Source organism: Coptis chinensis, chromosome 2 (genome assembly GCF_015680905.1).
Source record: "Coptis chinensis isolate HL-2020 chromosome 2, ASM1568090v1, whole genome shotgun sequence".
Lineage (NCBI taxonomy): Eukaryota > Viridiplantae > Streptophyta > Magnoliopsida > Ranunculales > Ranunculaceae > Coptis > Coptis chinensis.
In genome coordinates, this window is record NC_141457.1 from 29,022,953 (window position 1) to 29,042,179 (window position 19,227).

Genomic DNA, 19,227 nt, shown 5'->3' on the forward strand with positions numbered 1-19,227 from the left:
TCAAACACAAGGGACAACACCAACAACTCAAGTTAGTCAAAAAAGTAAGAAAGCATCTCAAAAGAAGCCAACTCCAATGAAGACAAGCAGAAGGTCAAAGTCAGGTGGACCTGTAAGTTAGAGATAGGAGTCATGTAATACATGAATGCTTTTGTAATTTTGTGGTATTTTGTTGCATACTCTATTTTGTTTTGTGGTTAGGGATTATATTTAAGAAATTGGAACTGGAATGTAGGGAAAGTACTCTTTAGAATATTTTTGAAATTATGTCAGTATGTTACATTTAAGAAATTATTTTGGAATTAATGAAAGTGGATTATGTCAGTATTTTGCATTTAGGATTTCTGCTCTATTTGGTTGATTAATGAAATATTAGTTTTTTTTGTTAATCATCATATATATATACTATTGTTCTATATTGTTAATATATATATATATTATAATCCAAAGGTTACAAGAAATCTATCACTATTCAGAATGTCACCTAGCCATGGTGGCGGGTTTTCAACCCATTCTGTGAAATCAGGATTAGATCTACCATGCGTTGCAAGCATGTGGGCAACTTTGTTTCCAGTTCTGTTCACCCATTTTGTACAATAGCTATCTACAATAGTTAATAGTTCTAAAGCATCCAAAAATACTAGTTGAGAAGACCATGATATGTTAGCATTCTTCTTCTCCAAAAAGGTGCTGACAATTTGGGAGTCAGTTTCCACTTCCAAGTTCTGTATGTTAAATTTTAAGCTCCATTTGATGCCTTGGAGCACTCCTCTACATTCTGCTTCTTCTGGGTTGCTATCTCTCCCATGTTCTATTCTTGCAGCCAAAAAACGTCCATTAGAATCCCTTAGAGCAAACCCATAGCATGAGGCTCTTCTTTATATGTACGATACATCAGTGTTTAGCTTGACATGATTAATGGCAGGCGGTCTCCATTGCATTTCCTTATTGGGATTCAATTGTCGTTCCTGCAAGTTCTGGTTCTCAGTGGAATCAAAGAAAAATTTAACAAGCAGAGAAATTTTGAAGAAGTTTGGTGCTCTTTTTTCATGAAAAATAGAACATCTTTCCAACCAAATTTTCCAATGCAAGTACAAGCAAAACTTTGTCCAAAGTTTTCTATTTATGGCCCACTTTGAAGGTGGATTAAACCACAAGTCTATCTACTGTTTTACCTGCAAGTGCTGAAATTGAGATAATTTGACATTCCAGTGGATATTTGCCCATATTTTCCTAGTGAAATGACAAACTAACAATATATGATGTACAGATTCCACAGGCATTCCACATAGTAAACAAGATTTGTCATTGATATGAATAATTTGAGCAAGATGTTCCCTAATTGGTAAGATTTCATGATAACATTTCCAAGCAAAAAGTGATTCTCTTGGGCAATGAATGTTGTGCCAGAAAGCTAGGTTGGTTGTAGGAATGGTGGGTTGTGTATATTGAGAACTCAGTAGGTGATACGTTGACTTGACTGAGTGAGAACCTTTCTTTGTGAGAGACCATTGAAGTTTGTCTACTACTTGTGATTTTGGTAGGTATATTTGTTGTATGTGGAGGTTGGTTAAGTGATCAAAGAGTTGATTAAGAAGGGTGATATTTCAGGTTCTGGTGGAGTGATTGATGAGTTATGACACACGTTTGTAAGACTGGTTTGGTATAATAGAGTTTGGTACTCTCCCTTGATGTATACCTGGAATCCAAGAATCTGTCTACATATTGATAATATTGCCATCTCCAGTTTCCCAGATAGAGTTATCTTTGATCTTATTAAGAATTTGATGCATACCATACCAAAACCAAGATCTATTATGGACATGTGGTGAGTTTAAGGCAATAGAGGAGTTGAAATACTTACCTTTCAACTGTTGTGCTAAGAAGGATGAAGGGTAAGAAATGATATACCAAACAATTTTACTTAAATGAGCTAAATTATCTAACTGTGCATCTCTAATACCCAAACCACCATGTCTTTTAGATTTATAAATGAAGCTCCAATTTTGGAGATATAGGGGATGCTTCTTACCAGGGCTAGTTCCCTACCAAAAGTCCCTTTGAAGGGCATTCATAGTTGTTGTGACTTTTAGAGGCAGAAGAAAAGTACTCATTTGGTATGTAGGTATAGCGAATGAGATGGACTTAATGAGAACTGTTCTAGCTGTTTGAGAGAGCAACTTGCTCTTCCAACCTAAGATCATATTATTAACTTTACAAATAAGACTGTTGAAAATCTCAGATTTAGGCTTCCCATGCATGAAAGAGGGGAGAGCCAAGATACTTTTCCCCAACTTGGATAGATCTCATATTCAGTAAATACTTAATACTATGGTCTTGGTCCAGGGGAAAGTTCTTGCTGAAGTGAACCCTAGATTTTTCAAAATTTATCTCTTGACCCGTGGCATTACCAAATTGCTCTAGAGCATGAAGAAGCTCAGTTGCTTCTTCCATGTTAGCTCTACAAAAAATGAAAGCATCATCTGCAAAAAGTAGATGTGATATAGCAGAGCTGTTTCTAGAAATCTTGATCCCATGTATTTTATTTTCAGAGATCTTCTTTTCTAAAATTCTTGATAAAATTTCCATGCACAAAATGAAAAGAATAGGTGATAGGGGGTCTCCTTGTCTGAGACCCCTAGATGATTTGAAGTGACCAGTTGGAGTGCCATTAATAACAGGAGACAAATGAGAGGAGTTTATACATTGATTTACAAGATGTACTATCTTTGGATCAAACCCCAGAGAATTAAGCGTGGAGAGAATGGTACACCAGCTGACTCTGTCGAAGGCTTTAGACATGTCAATCTTTATCGCCATAAGTCCAAATTTGCCTTTTTTATGTTTTAAAGTATGCATGATTTCATGGGCCAAAATAATATTGTCACTAATATGTCTTTGTGGCACAAAAGCACTTTGAAAAGGAGAAATGCATTTTGCCATAGATTTTTTCAACCTGTTGGAAAGAAGTTTTGAGATGATTTTATAAGATATGTTACATAAACTTATAGGTATGAAGTCATCACAAGAAACTGGATTGGAACACTTTGGAATCAAAGAAATGTTGGTGTGATTGATGTGTTCTAAAGAGTGACCTTCAAAGAAGAAGTTTGAAACCATATTATAAACAGACTCACCAATTAAGTCCCAAAACTTGTGTTAGAAAATAGCTGGGAAGCCATCTGGCCCTGGGGCTTTGAGACCCCCAATGCTAAAAACTACCTCCTTAACTTCTGCATGAGTGACTGGTCTTTGAATATCAATGTTTTCCTCATTAGAGATAGAGCTAGTGAAGAGATAAAAAATGAGCATGGTATTAACAGTGTTATGTTCAGTGAGGAGTGTGTGAAAGTGTGTCATCACTATGTTACCAATATCTTTATGAGTAGTGAACCATGTACCTTTAGAATCTTTTAAACACTCAATCTTATTAAACTTTCTGTGTCTTAAGGTTTTGATGTGAAAATAATGGGTATTTCTGTCACCTTCTAAGACATCTTTGTCTCTAGATTTTTGCTTCCACAGTTTCTCCTCACTGTCAAGCAAACTATCAAGTTCCCTTAGGGCTTTATGTTCTAAAGCCACATTCTCTTTTGTTGGACTTCTAGTTAGAATGCATGCAATCTTTTTTTTTAAGAATTGAAATATTATGGAAAATGTTGCCAAAAGTAGTCTTATTCCAATACCTAAGGTTTTTTTTTTTTTTTTTTTTTTTGGAAGAGAGATGTTTCCCAAAGATCAAATATGAGGGTGTTGGATGGTGGAGGTGTACTCTGTTCCATGATTTATTTATGATGTTTGGATAATCAGGGTGATCAATCCACATGTGATGGAATTTGAATTGTTTTGGAAGTGAAGTAGACTGTGGATGGGAATCAAGAAGAATGGGGCAATGGTCAGAGCCAATTGCTGCTTTGTGAAAGAATTTGAATTGTTTTAGGTGTATGGTGTTAGGTTTATGGTGTTAGGTGTATCATAGTTTTAGTGGACCAGTAATGGGGACCAAGTTTTGGGCGCCTGAGTAGGATATATTTAACTTTTCTCTTATGCTAAGTTTAGTAATCTTCATCATTTTAGCTGGGCTATTACAAAAAAAGCTTCCTTTTCTAGCAAGTTTCAACGCTCTTGACTGTGTTGACTAAGACCAGGTTCTAAACATGCTCCCCCCTTTTTTTTACATCCTTGTTTCTCTCGTCTTGATCCGTCGAACCATAGTCATGGCTACGATGTCTGTTAACAACCAAAATTTCCCTCCCCTTCAATCTGCTGTAATAGAGTCTGTTCCAACCAACATTGAGGAAAGAGAGACTCTCTCAACTCAACCACATCCCCCTGCTTGGAGTGCTTTGTTTCAAGCTTCAAAGCCACCGTCTTTTAGTAGTTTAAGTACTTCATTGCATAAATTTGATATGGAAATAGTCAATGGTATTACACACATACCTTTGGATCTAGTGATGAAAGGCGTTACTGAATGGGATGAATATGTGGTAGGATTCTTTCTAGAACGCAGACTTCCTTTCCTGACGGTGAGAAATCTCTTGAGAAAACGATGGAATTTGAAAGGAGATTTTGAGATGGTTGCAGATGAAGAAATTTACTATTTCAAGTTCTCTAATGACAAAGACAAGAAGAAGGTATTAGAAACTGGATCAGTCTATATCTCTGGTCGATGCTTCGTGATATCGAAGTGGTCTCAAGATATTGAACGAAGGAGAAATTCAGTACAACTAATTCCCATTTGGGTTAATTTGTACAATGTACCCAAGGAATTATGGACGGGGGATGGTTTGAGTTTTTTGGCTAGTCGAATTGGAATTCCAGTGAGTATGGATGAAGCTACTGCACAGAAGAAAAGATAGAATATGCCCGAGTAAGCGTGAAGGTTGAGATTACTGCTGAACTCTCAACTTTCTTTGACGTTGAAATGGGGAAGGATGACATATGAAGAATTTATGTGGAATATGGTTGGATTCCTAAGATGTGTGGGAACTGTAATTTTTTTGGGCATCTTACTGTAGATTGTATAAGGAAAACGAGCATTCCTGAGGTCCAGGTGAATAGAGAGAAAGAAGTAGTGGTTGATACGACTCCTACACAGTCAGAAAGTAGTTGCCTTAGAACTGAAACGGGCGAGGTGGTTGTTAATGGTAATGTTATGGTTGGTAATGCTAATGTTAATTCAGGCACTAGTGAATCAGGTGTGAATGATGAGAATGTTGATATAGTTGGGAATCAAGATACTGAACAAGCTAATGAAGTACAGGAAGCAGAGGTGGTTTTGGCAGAGGAATTAGAAGTTATGGTCAAATCTATTGTTGTCAAAGCACAGCACAGAGACAAAATAGAACAAGAAGAACAAGAACTTTCTCTAGTTGTTTTTAGGGAGCCAATAGTACAATGTCAACTGAGATAGAACCGTATATTAAAACCACACAGGAGCTTACTGATAATGGTAAAATGAATAGCTTTACTTACGAAATAAAGCGATGAACTCTAAACGCAAGTAAAACTAAACTTAATCTTATCAGTCTATATTTATCAAAGATTCTACTCTCAAGTCTATGAGATATAGTGGAGTAGAGTGATTCGTTCCACTCCTAGTCCTTCCGCATGCTGTCTTCTCACGTGTTCGTACTCTCTACTTAAAAAGTCTAATGAGAGATTTACTTAAAAAGGCAACTAGACTACGATGCGACTACCCACCTAATTGCAACTAGTCGACGATGGGAATAACTAAGGGAATGCTACGTTGATTCGATGATAAGGAGTTAGAGGGGAATTGATTCCACCTTAACTTCGACTTAATCCTATTAACTACAAATCGTCAGAATCCGAATTGAATCGCTTTGTGAGAACAATTGGTTCTTCCTAATCCCTAATTACACATGGCATTTCTACCAATTAATAACTAGCATGTGAGCGATTAAACCCATTCTCATGGTGAACTAAACGCGTTTCTAGAGTGGAAAGGAAATTACGATTAATCTCACGTTAATCGAATCAAGCTTTCATCAAGGCTTCTCAACCCCTCTAATGGAGGTTTAGCCGAGAATCATTACGTAATCATTTCGATTACTTTTAACTAAACATGATATAAAGAATTGAAATTTACTTAATTAAACAATAATGAAATCTAATTTAATGACTCAAATGAAATAAGGACGTAAATTGAAATTAGATCTAGAAATGGAAATGACAAAAATCGAAATTGATAGAAATACTACTTTATTGACCTAATCAAAATGAAGAACAAGATTCCAAGGTTTAATCTAATACAATAATTGGATTTGAAACTACACTTAATAAAAACAATTAAATAAAACTAGATCTAGAAGCTATTTTAATGGCTACTTTCTATTCTAAGCTACTTTTATTTTCTAACCTAAAAATCTACTATTCTCTACTAAAAATCTACCATTAACAAAAGTCGAGCTTTTGTTTTTATACATTCAGATCCAAAATCGTGCATGGGCTTGGAGCCATGTTTTGGGCAGAGAATCGTGCCCAAAACCCAAATCTTCGATCCTAAAAAGGCCTCTTCAGCTGCAGTTAGCTTCAACAGACTTTCCGTCCACTTCTGCTCCTCTGATTGGGTCAAGGCTTAGATCATTGGAAAGCTCTTTCCGAGCGGTCGTTTGGACATAAGGTAGGCCCCATTCGAGGTCCGAGTCCAAAGATATGTCCTTCGGAAGTTCTCACGACTTTGTGTCTTTGTTTCGGCCCGCGCCGACTTTTCAGCTTTTGACGGGCTTTTAGAAAGGCTTTGTCTTCTCGAAACTTGGCCTTTAATCACGGAACTCCTTAGTAACCGACCTTTGCTCTTTTATCTCGCTAAAGTGGCACATTTCTACACATAATGGACTTTGAAGCCCGAAATGCATAAAAAACGTGAATCGGTGTTAACTCTTAATTATTACTCACATAATTGGTCTAAAAGTATGATTTGTTAAAGGGTTAAAACTACAGTTTTGGGCTCTTATCAAACCACCCCAAACAGCATTTTGCTTGTCCTCAAGCAAAGATGAGAAATTAATATAAGTGACCAAAAATGGAGTTCTATCTACTTCTCGTTTTGGCCGAGTGCGATTGATCAATTATACGCAACAAGGCCTTAAACCACTAGGAATTCCCTAGTGGACGAAGTTATAGCCTCGGAGAGAGTTTTCCATTGAAGGTACTCACAAACTTCATCTATACTACAACGACTAAGAAATAAAACTATTGTTTCCTTTATTCATGCTCCAAACTATCTATACATCTCACTAGCTATGAACAAGAATAACCAAGTCAAAACCTAAGCTAATATATGCATAATAATCAATCATCTATAATAAATATATATACAATGAGTAATACTATGAAATGTCTAGCAGGTCCGTTCTGAAACTCGAATAATGCCCCTTAAGTAGGTTCTCACAATAATAGTCAAGATACAACACTCGATTTTTCCACTCAAGTTTACATTTACTCTAGTGCTAGATGGGCACACTTTACCTTACAATCTCAATGACAACAAGGAAGCCGGAGTCGATCAAACACATCCGCCACTTACTATCATACTAACTTATTCCTAATTGAGCTAGAGGTCTTTATTAGGTGTCATGGGATTAGGAGATGGTTTAAGAAGGAAGGAAATGGATATTCAAAAAGGACAAGTCCGAGATAATAGAGTTTTCATATTATGTAACTTAGAGAAAACCTTGTTATTTTCTTTTGCTTCTATACTTTGTTTCCATCCCTAGCCATATTTTTTTTTTCTTTTCTTTGGCTTTTTTGACCCCCTTTATTCTATTTTTTGGAGTTTTTATTTATTTCTATTTTTTTTTCTTTTCCTTGGATGGAAACTCTTTTTTTTTTATTTTCTCAAGCAATTAACTAACTTTTGTTTACACAAGTTTTTTCTCTTCTTCTTTCTTCCTCATTCTATTCTCAGACTTATTCTAAATTGGGTAGGTTGATTTATTTATTTTTTATTTTGTTTTTGTTTTTTTGTAACAGGGTAAAGGGATTGTGGTTTATGAAAGGCTAAAGAAAGGCTCAGAGGGGCGACTAGCGGGAAATAATTCATAGGTTTGAATTTTTGGCTATATCGATCCAAAAGGGCCTAAATTCTCGCTTTTTAGGATATGGCATAGTGATCAAACAAGTGGACGCGTGATTTCTCTATCCGATTTTACTTCTCCCTTGTGTCATTTCTCAAATGTTTGGCTCATATAAGGCTTTAGGCTATATTCTCACAGGATTTGTAGAATAAGTACTCTAGCTTAGATTTCAGAAACTTACTATCGCTAACAATCATAGATACTCATGTAATATATTTATAGATAGATGCAAAGATTATTACCTACATATTAACCTAAGTTTCTAACAATTATTCTAATGCAAAAGCTACGTGAGACTTCTAGATTGTTAAGAGCATAGAGAAGGAAAACAATACCACTATTCCTAAGTGTATAGCATGAACTTATTTATTTATATTTTTGAATTTTTTAAAATTTTAACTAGAAAATAAATGCATATTAACTCTATATATATCCTAACAGATGCCTTAATTACACGTGTTTCTATGCCCCCTCCAAACAAAAAGCATGCTTTGTCCTCAAAGCAATTAAATAAAGAGGGTAGGAAAAGTACCATTGAAGCGCGTGAAATTCAGGAACATCTGTAAAACAAGGTTAGAACGTACTAATATAGGAAATAAAACTGACACAACTCTATAATGAAGTTCTACCCATTATGGGGTTAACAAGAATGAAATTGCTTGGGACATAAGCATATTAACTAGAATGAAAACTTACCTTATCTCCCCGCGATTACTCATCATCTTACTCATCCTCTTCTTCCATAAAGAAGTGAGGTTCCTTTAGGCGTCCGCCATGCCATGATAATTTGCCGGGCTTCCCGCCATTTATCATCTATGATTGCTAACCTAGTAAGAGCCACTTGGTCGGGACGGGTGTAGGGTGCAACCTCGATGAGGTTGTATCCTCCACCTTTGCCAAGTCATTGCGACGGAAAGATCGAATAATACTATTGGTGGGTCGCATGCGAAGGTCGCACCGTAATCCAATCCGTGAAACGTGTACAAAAACAGGAAAGAAACATAGCATAATACATTGAAATTAAGACAGGCATAAGAAGGTACTTATGCCTCATGCTATGGGATCGAGCTAAACTAGACATCAAGGTTCGGGAAGGTCATGACACATACGCCCCCGTGGCTAAAGCAAAGGAAGACGCTGCAAGTGGCATCATTCACAGAAGAAAAACGCCATTCCCCTAAAATGTTTATCATGATCCAAAACATAACAGTTCCTATGTTCATGGACAGGTTACCAAAGGCGACGTTATAGTCCCCTTGGTCCTCGATATGGAAAATGCCCGCGCCATACGACTCATGCAAAAACTCGTAAGTGTAGACATACATATTGTCTACCCAATAGCACCATGGGTCTTATATTTCAGTGGGCATAGCAAGTCCAAGAACAAATGCTAGCAAGAACCTGGTAATTTCCATTGGTTCATTATCAATGTTGATGGAGAACAACCATCTGGTCTTTCAAAGAAAATGCAGTTATCATAAAAATAAGATGCTAGAGTCGGAGAATAAAGTGCATCAGATCTTACCATAAGCGGCTCCCAGCCAACGAATGTGATCGCTTCGCGAAACCAAGCACCATAAGTAGTGCTTTGGAACAAATCTTCGAAAGACTGTTCCGGTATCAATGTTGGAGATGTCATCTCAAAATTACGCTTTGGAATAGCTGCGAATTATCCGGATACTACGCGAAAAACCGGAAATTTCCCTCGGTCCACGGAAGTCGGGCGCTGAAAGTGCGCTTTTGATAGAGGCGCGATTTGCGCCTCGAAGAAATTGAAATTTCCAGTGTTTGAGCGCCGGTCGCGCCAATTTCGGCGCCTGGCGGCCTCGACAAAAACTCAAAAAAATATAGAAGATGAAAGGCGCCTCAGAGGGTGCGAAAAGTCTTTCGGAGTTGCGTAAAACTCGAAAATGAGCCAAACGAGGGAATCGGCGGGAGTGAAAGGTGAGTGATGGAGTTTAGGTGGAGTGTGAGTTGTGAGTGTAGATTGTATCAAGTTTATATAGGTTTTAAGTTGCTAAAATGGATCGAAGTTGCCAAAACTAATTACGGCAGCTTCCGGAAATTTAAAATTCCCAAACCCAAAACGGAAACAACTCATTTTCTTGATTCTAATTCAAACCCAAGATCTTTTAGGTTGATTTTATGATAGAATGTACTTATTTAATCTAGATTTCATCCTACCATGATATTTATTCATATATATGCCTAAACGACCATATTTTCACCTTGACTCCACAATAAATTCTAACACGGGGTTATATAAAAATAATGCTTGAATTGATAAAACCACCCCCAAACAAGTTGGGAAGGTGGGATCAATATGAAACAACCACGCATTGAAAATAACCCCTTATATTAAAAATTTACATTCGAGTACATTACACTACAAAATTCAAATTACTTAAAATAAACTTGCATTAAAATAAATAACAATAATGAAATTACAGATAAAACATAAAAACATCAAACGATGCTATCCCTAACTACTCCGGAATTGGTGGCGGAAGGCACACGCCCGGAGATCGCTTCCCGAAGCTCCTCGATGGACCAGCACCATTCGTCTTTCGGCGACGGCACTCGTGTCTCGAGGGTGTATCCTCAGAAAGAGAGTCCCCGTGAGGTGGGAATCGTGTCAGCATCTCTTCCCGAATCGGCCTGAGCTTCTAGCTTGGCCCTCATCTGTTCCCACCTCTCGCCCTCTCTCCGGGCACGGAGCTCGGTTATGATGCATCAAGGTTCGTCGAGTCCGGAGGTCTTCACAGATAGTGTTGAGCTTAACGCGATGCCACGATGGATCACAGCCATGCGCTCAGATCCGACCAAGCACCTCCAAGGCATCCGCCAAAACACGCCAAGTCCTCCCTCATCCTCCGAGGCATCCCCGATTTCCCCGGCCTCCTCTTCATTCTCAGCTCCACTATCCTCTTCTTCTTCTTCTCTATCCTCAGCCAATCTCCAAACCCGTTGGACACACTCCTTTATAGATGGGGTTACGGTGAAGGGTGATGTATGTCCGATCAATACCGAGTCGCTTCTCAACTTCAAAGATGATCTTTGTTATCAACACGGGAGAGGGCAAATGCACCTCCCTACCCCCTAATCATGCTCAAGTAAAACTCTAAGATGCAGAAGTCATACTTCCGCCCCGAGTATTCATAAGATGTGGAGGCGATTCAGGCCGATGTCGCCGACCTTCCCTTCCCTCGATGTTCCGAATTAATCCATCGGGTCAGAGCCACCGGTTGGTCCTAAGGGAAGGTCGAACACAATGCGATCTCGCGATTGTAGTCGCCTCCAATAACCGCCTCGTGCATCAATGGCTCTACCCCATTATGTTGGGACTCCGCAAGGTGACATCCAGATGGATTCTAGGCGGAATGCCTAGAATCTCACCAACAACCCAAACCGCCACTTCCTTCCGCTTCTTTGCCACAACTACAAAAATCCTCGCCCCTTCCAACTCCCTCAGATCGAGAACCGCCGGACTAAGTCCTCGTGGTAATAGGCTTCACCGAGTACCACAAGCTACCCAGCCTCGACCGATCATCTCGCCACCGTAGAAACGGCGCCGAAGTGGTCGCAATAAAAGCTTGTTCGGTAAAATTCGGCGTTGTTGAGCCATTGGAAGTTGGAATGTAGTGGGGTTTAAATGTGATGTGGTGGTGGGATTTTAATAGACCGGTTGAAGCAAACAAGTGGTGGTGGTGGTGTGTGGTGACGGCAAAGCACCAAAATTTGTTATTTTGGTGGATTTTTGGTGATGTAATTTGGTGGTAGTGGTGGTGGGTGGTGGTGTTTGGAGTCGATTTGGGTTAGGTTTTGATTTTGGGCTGGGTTAATTTTCGTTTTCTTTTATTTTGATTTTGTTTTTTTTGGTTTTGGAGCTTGGGCGTTAATGGCGGATGGAGAAGAAGATCGAACCGTTGGTTAAGGTAAGGGCACGGTCGCTACTGTCGGTGATGCTGGGTTGGGGCCCAAGCCCAAAATCGAAATTTGTGATTTTTTTCCGATTTTTTTGAAACTTCAAATCAAAATTGCCGCCGTTCGGCCCGATTTTTGCGAATGAGATATGGAAATGATCGGGGAGAGAATTTCCAATCCAATGATCCATAAAACACTCTATTCCGACCGTGGATGACATATAAGATAGTGGAAAATGCCTCGAAGTCGCGTGCATGACGACGCGTTATGCTTAACAATTGAACTCTAAATTCATGATTATGTCAACCCGAATCGTAATACAATAAAACGCCTAAGCAGCTCTAATGGGACATAAATATTTAGTACGGAAACACTAACACCCCACCCCCAAACAAATTTTACAACAAAAACAAATTTTTAAATTTGTTTTAGAAAATTTGTTTTTTTTGGTCTTTTAAAGTCGATTCGAGACTTCCTAGGTTACTATGCTTATTCTTTAATATATATATATATATATATATATTTAATTTTAAAATAAAAATAATAAACAATAAAGACATAATTCACCCCATAGAGAAACATGACCCAAAAATCCGAGAAAACATGCAAGAGTGGAAAACGGAATTATGTTTAAACGTGGACTTAGGATCCGTACTTACAGCCACACACTCCATAGGGAGGCCCGGTTACCTTAATGGTGCACTCACCAATATATGGAAATGAAAGAAAATGCACCAAACACAAAAGTTGAGTCGTTTATAGTCGATACTCGAGACTTTATCTAGACGCGATATGTATGAACATGCAGTTTATCATATATCAACAACCTAAATAATTGTGGATCATTCCATAAATAAATATCACGTAAAACATATCCAAACACAATCAAGCACCAAGATTTCCTATGACTCAACCTAGTGAAATGAAAGCTAAGTCGGATAACCCTATTATGTAACCTATCATGCACCTTATTTTTCATTTTGAATGAGTGGGTGTTCTAGTAAATAAGTGTGGAAAAGTGAATGGTTGTGGAGAATATGGTGGATATGGATAAGTTGTAGAAAGACGCACCGTAAACAATGAGGATGTGGTTTTAGCACAAAACTCATTCATTGTGTGTGTAGGGCCGCCTCAATTCTGAAAATGAAGGTGTCAAATGGTTTGTCCTTTCAAGTAGTTGTTTACTAGGTGGATTTAAAAATTATGTAGCACGGAAAAACAAAAAGGGTCGAAAGTGCAAACTTCGGGATTCCTTTGAAAGGGTGGGAGAGGGAAATCGAGGGTGGATGGCCAGGCAAAGTAGTTCTTGATAGGGTGATTCATCACCGCCAAGAAACTCATCGAATTGCTCATCTAGATTGGTCATATCCTCGTTACTATGATAGTCCCTACATCTTTGAGAAAGTCATCTATCTCATCCTCATCCGTAATATGTGTATCGACTAGTGTAGGGATGGAAATGTTGGAGTCTGAACTTCCAAAGGAAAGAAATTTGGGCATATGATTATCGGGGAACGTGTTGTTGAAATAATCTCGAAAGCAACGCCTCGATCATGCTAACCTCTCCATCCATAGGCGAATCGGTAACCGTGGCGTGTCTTTGTTTTAAAAACATTGACTTCAATGACAAGATGATGGCCAAAAAGACATGGACATTGAACCATCGCGGCAATTAATGAGCGCATTGGCGGTTGCCGTAAAAGGACGCCCCTAAGATGATCGGACAGAGTCATTAATGACTTCGTGTCGAGGATGACAAAATCAGCCGGATAGTAAAAATCCTGAATTTTTATCGAACATTTTCGACGACACCCTTAGGATACTTAATAGGACCGATCAGCTAATTGCAACGCCATTCTAGTGGGTTGCATCTCGCCTAGACCTATTTGTCTATACAAATAAAACGGGAGTAAGTTTACACTAGCCCCCAAGTCTAATAACGCCGTCGTCGTCGTGATAGGAATCTCCTAAGGTGCATCAGACAAGAGGGATCGACCGTGGTCCTTGTACTTAACAATTCCATTATGTTCAGATAGAGTTGGGAATTGTTACGTTAAAAAGGCGTCTTTTTGGTATATTGGTCTTACGCCTAGTAGTACACAATTCCTTAAGAAACTTAGCATGGTGTGGTAGCTTTTTTATAGCTTCGAGGAAGGGAAGGTTTATAGTTAGATTCTTAAAAATATCCCTAATCTCCTCGTAATTTGTATCCCTAGTTAACATGGCTAATTTTTGTGGAAACGGTGGTTTCGTTTATATTTAGCAATGGTATTACCCGGATGTTTAACCGTGGCTTCCTATTTCTTAGGTTTTGTCAGAATCGGTACCTCTACAATGGTAGGCTCTTCTTTCTATTTCGTATCTAGTAATATAGCAGGTGTAGGGTATCTATGGTGGGGTAACTATAGGCATAGTTACTTTGTTATTAACCACTCGCTAGTAATCCGGAGAGTGGTGATGGCCTTTAGCTCACCTACATTTTCATATTCACTACTAGTATTATCGGTTACCTCAAAGGCTGTATTTGTTGTTTTAGGATTAGGTATTTCGTGACGGCAACACACCTTTGGGTTGGGCTTTATCTTGAGCCAACCGTTTGGTTAAATTATTAACCGATTGTAGAAGGCATTTGTTGGTTAGATTGAGCCATGGTTTGGAAAAGTTTTTGGCTCACTTGTATGAAGGTGTCAAGACGATCCGGGTTGTGTGGGTGTAGTAGTCACGCGTGGTGTGGACCGAACTAGTTCACGGAATTATTTATGAGTAGATTTTGATAGTTATTATTTACCGAACGATACCTCTATTAGCATTATAATTATTATAACTACCTTGACTTTGTGCTTGACCTTGTCGAGGTTGCACTTGGTTGTTATAATTATTAAAATTCCCCGACCCTGCCCTTGTCGTAGTGGGGCTTGGTTAAAAGGCGCGCGTAGGGCCTAACATATTGATTATTGTACCCTTGAGGTGTGACGTTTTGGTTATTTCTCCAACCGAAGTTAGGATTTTGTCTCCGCGCAATTAGGTTCACTATTAATGGAACAAGCCTGTTCATAGGCTATAGGACAAGTGGGAGTCGGGATGCTCGGGCTCCAATAGAAACTACATGGATTTGAATTTACATTCATGACGGGAATAGGATTTTGTTGAACCGAAATGGCCTCTACCTTTTTAGTGAGTGATTCGATTAGAGTTTTTAGCTCAGGATCGTGTTTAATTTCAAAAATACTGGCGGCCTTAACTGTATTAGAAGAACTAGCGGAGCGGTGGATATCGTCACTACCCCCCCAGTTGTTATTTCACTTAGTTTGGTCCTCTAAAAATTTATAAGCCTCCGAGGCTCCTTTGCTTAAGAAACTACCCCCATTCATTATGTCAAGGACTTTTTTATGGTGGTGTAGAAGTCCTTTGAAAAAGGCACGAACTAACGTGTCTTTCGCTAAGTTATGATGTGGACACTCTATAAGGAGATCGGTGAAACGATTCCAAGCCTCTGAAAATATTTCATGAGGATTTTGTCGAAAGAAATGAATCTTGGAAAGCATCTCATCCGTCTTTAGGGGTGGGTAAAAATGTTCCATAAACAGTTGAACAAGTTTAGCCCACGAATCCACGGAATTGGGCGCTTGGGCAGTTAACCAAGACGCCGCCTTATCGGCTAAGGTGAAAGGGAATACCCCTTAATTTAATTTGTTCCGCACCAACCGTAGGATGGTGGAATGTTGTTAGGACTTGTTCAATCCTACGATAATGCCGATAAGGTTTTTCATGGTCTAATCCATGAAAACGGGTAACAAATTAAAAATATTTGGAGGGATTCGAAATCCTCGGGTGGTCCCGCTAGAACGATGCAAGATTTGGGGCTATCGCCAAGGCTTTGTAGAAGTCGAGAGAGGCCTCTCTCCTTCGTCGGGCATCAGGTCGGGTGATGTGTGTGAAATAGTAGCTAGATGTGTAGTGGGTGGTATACTAGATAGACTTGTTTGTTGACGTTGTTGTGTAATTACGTTCGTGTGTTTTGTTCGGCCGGACCTTAATCTCATACAAGGCTAAAACCAAACTTAGCTAAACACATCAACACTCCAAATAATTCGATATACTAGTATAAACCTCTAACAGAGAGAGCGAGGTGTGGAAGAAAGGAATACCTGATTGCGGCCCTTGTTTCGCTTTATGAATAACGCCTTGTTTTACGCTTTTGTTCAAAGTGTATAGCAAAGGTTAGAACACTGAAAAATATGAAAGATCAAAGTTCGAATCAAAACCGGCGAAAACCGAAAAATTTTGTTATGGCTGGTCGGTCGCATAGTGGCACGGTCGCGGTCGGTGTATCTTAGAATTCAGAGTTTAATGGAATTCGCCCACATGGGGTCTTATTTCGAGGAGGGCGAAGTGAGTTAGGGTCGCTTTCAAGGAAGGCAGCGCACATCAGTAATTTCGCCCGATTTTCAACTCTGAAATGGACAACCACTAAGATGAATCAAACATGGGTGGGTGGGTGAAATGGGACTTTAAGAACAGACTAACACTACGAAAACAATACGAAAGTGAAACTAAGAAGATGGCAGCCATTTGATAATGTAAAATGAATAGCTTTACCTACTTAAATAAAGCGATGAACTCTAAACGCAAGTAAAACTAAACTTAATCTTATCGGTCTATATTTATCAAAGATTCTACTCTCAAGTCTATGAGATATAGTGGAGTAGAGTGATTCGTTCCACTCCTAGTCCTTCCAAGATGCTATGTTCTCACGTGTTCGGTACTCTCTACTTAAAGTCTAATGAGAGATTTACTTAAAAAGGCAACTAGACTACGATGCAACGACTACCCACCTAATTGCAACTAGTCGACGATGGGAATAACTAAGGGAATGCTACGTTGATTCGATGATAAGGAGTTAGAGGGGAATTGATTCCACCTTAACTTCGACTTAATCCTATTAACTACAAATCGTCATTAATCCGAATTGAACTGCTTCGCAGAACAATTGGTTCTTCCTAATCCCTAATTACACATGGCATTTCTACCAATTAATAACTAGCATGTGAACGATTAAACCCATTCTCATGGTGAACTAAACGTTTCTAGAGTGGAAAGGAAATTACGACGAATCTACGTTAATCGGAATCAAGCTTTCATCAAGGCTTCTCAACCCCCTCTAATGGAGGTTTAGCCGAGAATCATTACGCAATCATTTCCGATTACTTTTAACTAAACATGATATAAAGAATTGAAATTTACTTAATTAAACAATAATGAAATCTAATTTAATGACTCAAATGAAATAAGGACAGAAATTGAAATTAGATCTAGAAATGGAAATGACAAAATCGAAATTGATAGAAATACTACTTTATTGACCTAATCAAAATGAAGAACAAGATTCCAAGGTTTAATCTAATACAATAATTGGATTTGAAACTACACTTAATAAAAAACAATTAAATAAAACTAGATCTAGAAGCTATTTTAATGGCTACTTTCTATTCTAAGCTACTTTTATTTTCTAACCTAAAAATCTACTATTCTCTACTAAAAAATCTACCATTAACAAAGAGCTGAGCTTTTGTTTTTATACATTCAGATCCAAAAATCGTGCATGGGCTTGGAGCCATGTTTTGGGCCAGAGAATCAGGCCCAAAACCCAAATCTTTCAGTCTAAAAAGGCCTCTTCAGCTGCAGTTAGCTTCAACAGACTTTCCGTCCACTTCTGCTCCTCTGATTGGGTCAAGGCTTAGATCATTGGAAAGCTCTTTCCGAGCCGGTCGTTTGGACATAAGGTAGGCCCCATTCCGAGGTCTGAGTCCAAAGATATGTCCTTCGGAAGTTCTCACGACTTTGTGTCTTTATTCGCCCAAGGCCGACTTTTCAGCTTTTGAGTAGGGCTTTTAGAAAGGCTTTGTCTTCTCGAAACTTGGCCTTTAATCACGGAACTCCTTAGTAACCGACCTTTGCTCATTTATCTCGCTAAAGTGGCACATTTTCGCACATAATGGACTTTGAAGCCCGAAATGCATAAAACACGTGTCGGTGTTAACTCTTAATTATTACTCACATAATTGGTCTAAAAGTATGACTGTTAAAGGGTTAAAACTACATTTTTGGGCTCTTATCACTTACTGAAGATGGGGATCCACTTGGACACTATAGTGTGGAGCACAATGAGTATAACAATCTTGATGAGGAGATTAGAACTGGAAATTTGTTGGGAGAAGAAGTCTCTGAGGAAGAAACTATTCACTTTCAGGATAGAATTGTCTCACCAGGTCGTGAGGAATAGAGTCCATATGTTTCTAAGGAGATTGAAAGGAATAAAACCCCGGAAACAAACAATCAAAATAAAGAGAAACAGAATCAGAACAACAAAAACAAAAGTGCGAAAAAGAACAGGGGTAGGCCAAAAGGTTCCAAGAACAAACATCATTATTAATGACGATAAGTCCTATAAGTATATGGAATGTAAGGGGTACTAATGAAGTGAGAAGAGCAGAAGAAATAAATAAGATGAGATTGGATAAGAAAATTAGCATTTTTGGTTTACTTGAAACAAAAGTCCATCTTCACAAGTTTGATCACATTAGGCGAATCTGTTGCCCTCAATGGAGTTATGTGGAAAACTACGATAGAAATCCAGCTGGTAAATATGGATTTGTTGGGATCCCTTTCAGATTAGTGTACAAAAGTTGAGAGGAACAAATCAGTTTATACACTATAAAGTTAAGTATCTTCCCGCTAATGAAGAGTACTTACTCACAGTGGTGTATGCTAGTAATAAGTTATCTGAGAGACAAGTACTTTGGAAGGATATAATGGATATTCAGAATACAGTGTTGCTACCATGGTGTGTTGTCGGGGATTTTAATAATATTTTGGAAGCCAAGGAGAGGAGTGGTGGGGAACCTATGCACCCAAAGGAAGCTATATATTTCAGATATGTCTTCAAAACTCAGGGTTATCTGATTTGGCTTTTAATGGATTTTACTACACATGGTCTAATAAGTCAATCGGAAGAAACATGATAATGACAAAGATAGATAGATGTCTGGTTAACAATCTTTGGCACATTCGATATCCTTTCACGTCTGTTGAATTCTTGCCACATGGGGTCTCGGACCACTCTCCACTTCTTTTAAGCTGGCATGACTTCAAAAGGAAACCTTCACCTTTCAGATTTTGCAATTTTTGGGTATATCAGGAA

At 38.6% G+C, this 19,227-nt stretch overlaps 1 pseudogene; it reads left to right on the plus strand.

The window, feature by feature from the left end:
- The first annotated feature begins 15,467 nt into the window (after positions 1–15,467).
- LOC147515682 (small nucleolar RNA R71) lies at positions 15,468–15,561 on the plus strand (annotated as a pseudogene).
- Positions 15,562–19,227: the final 3,666 nt, after the last annotated feature.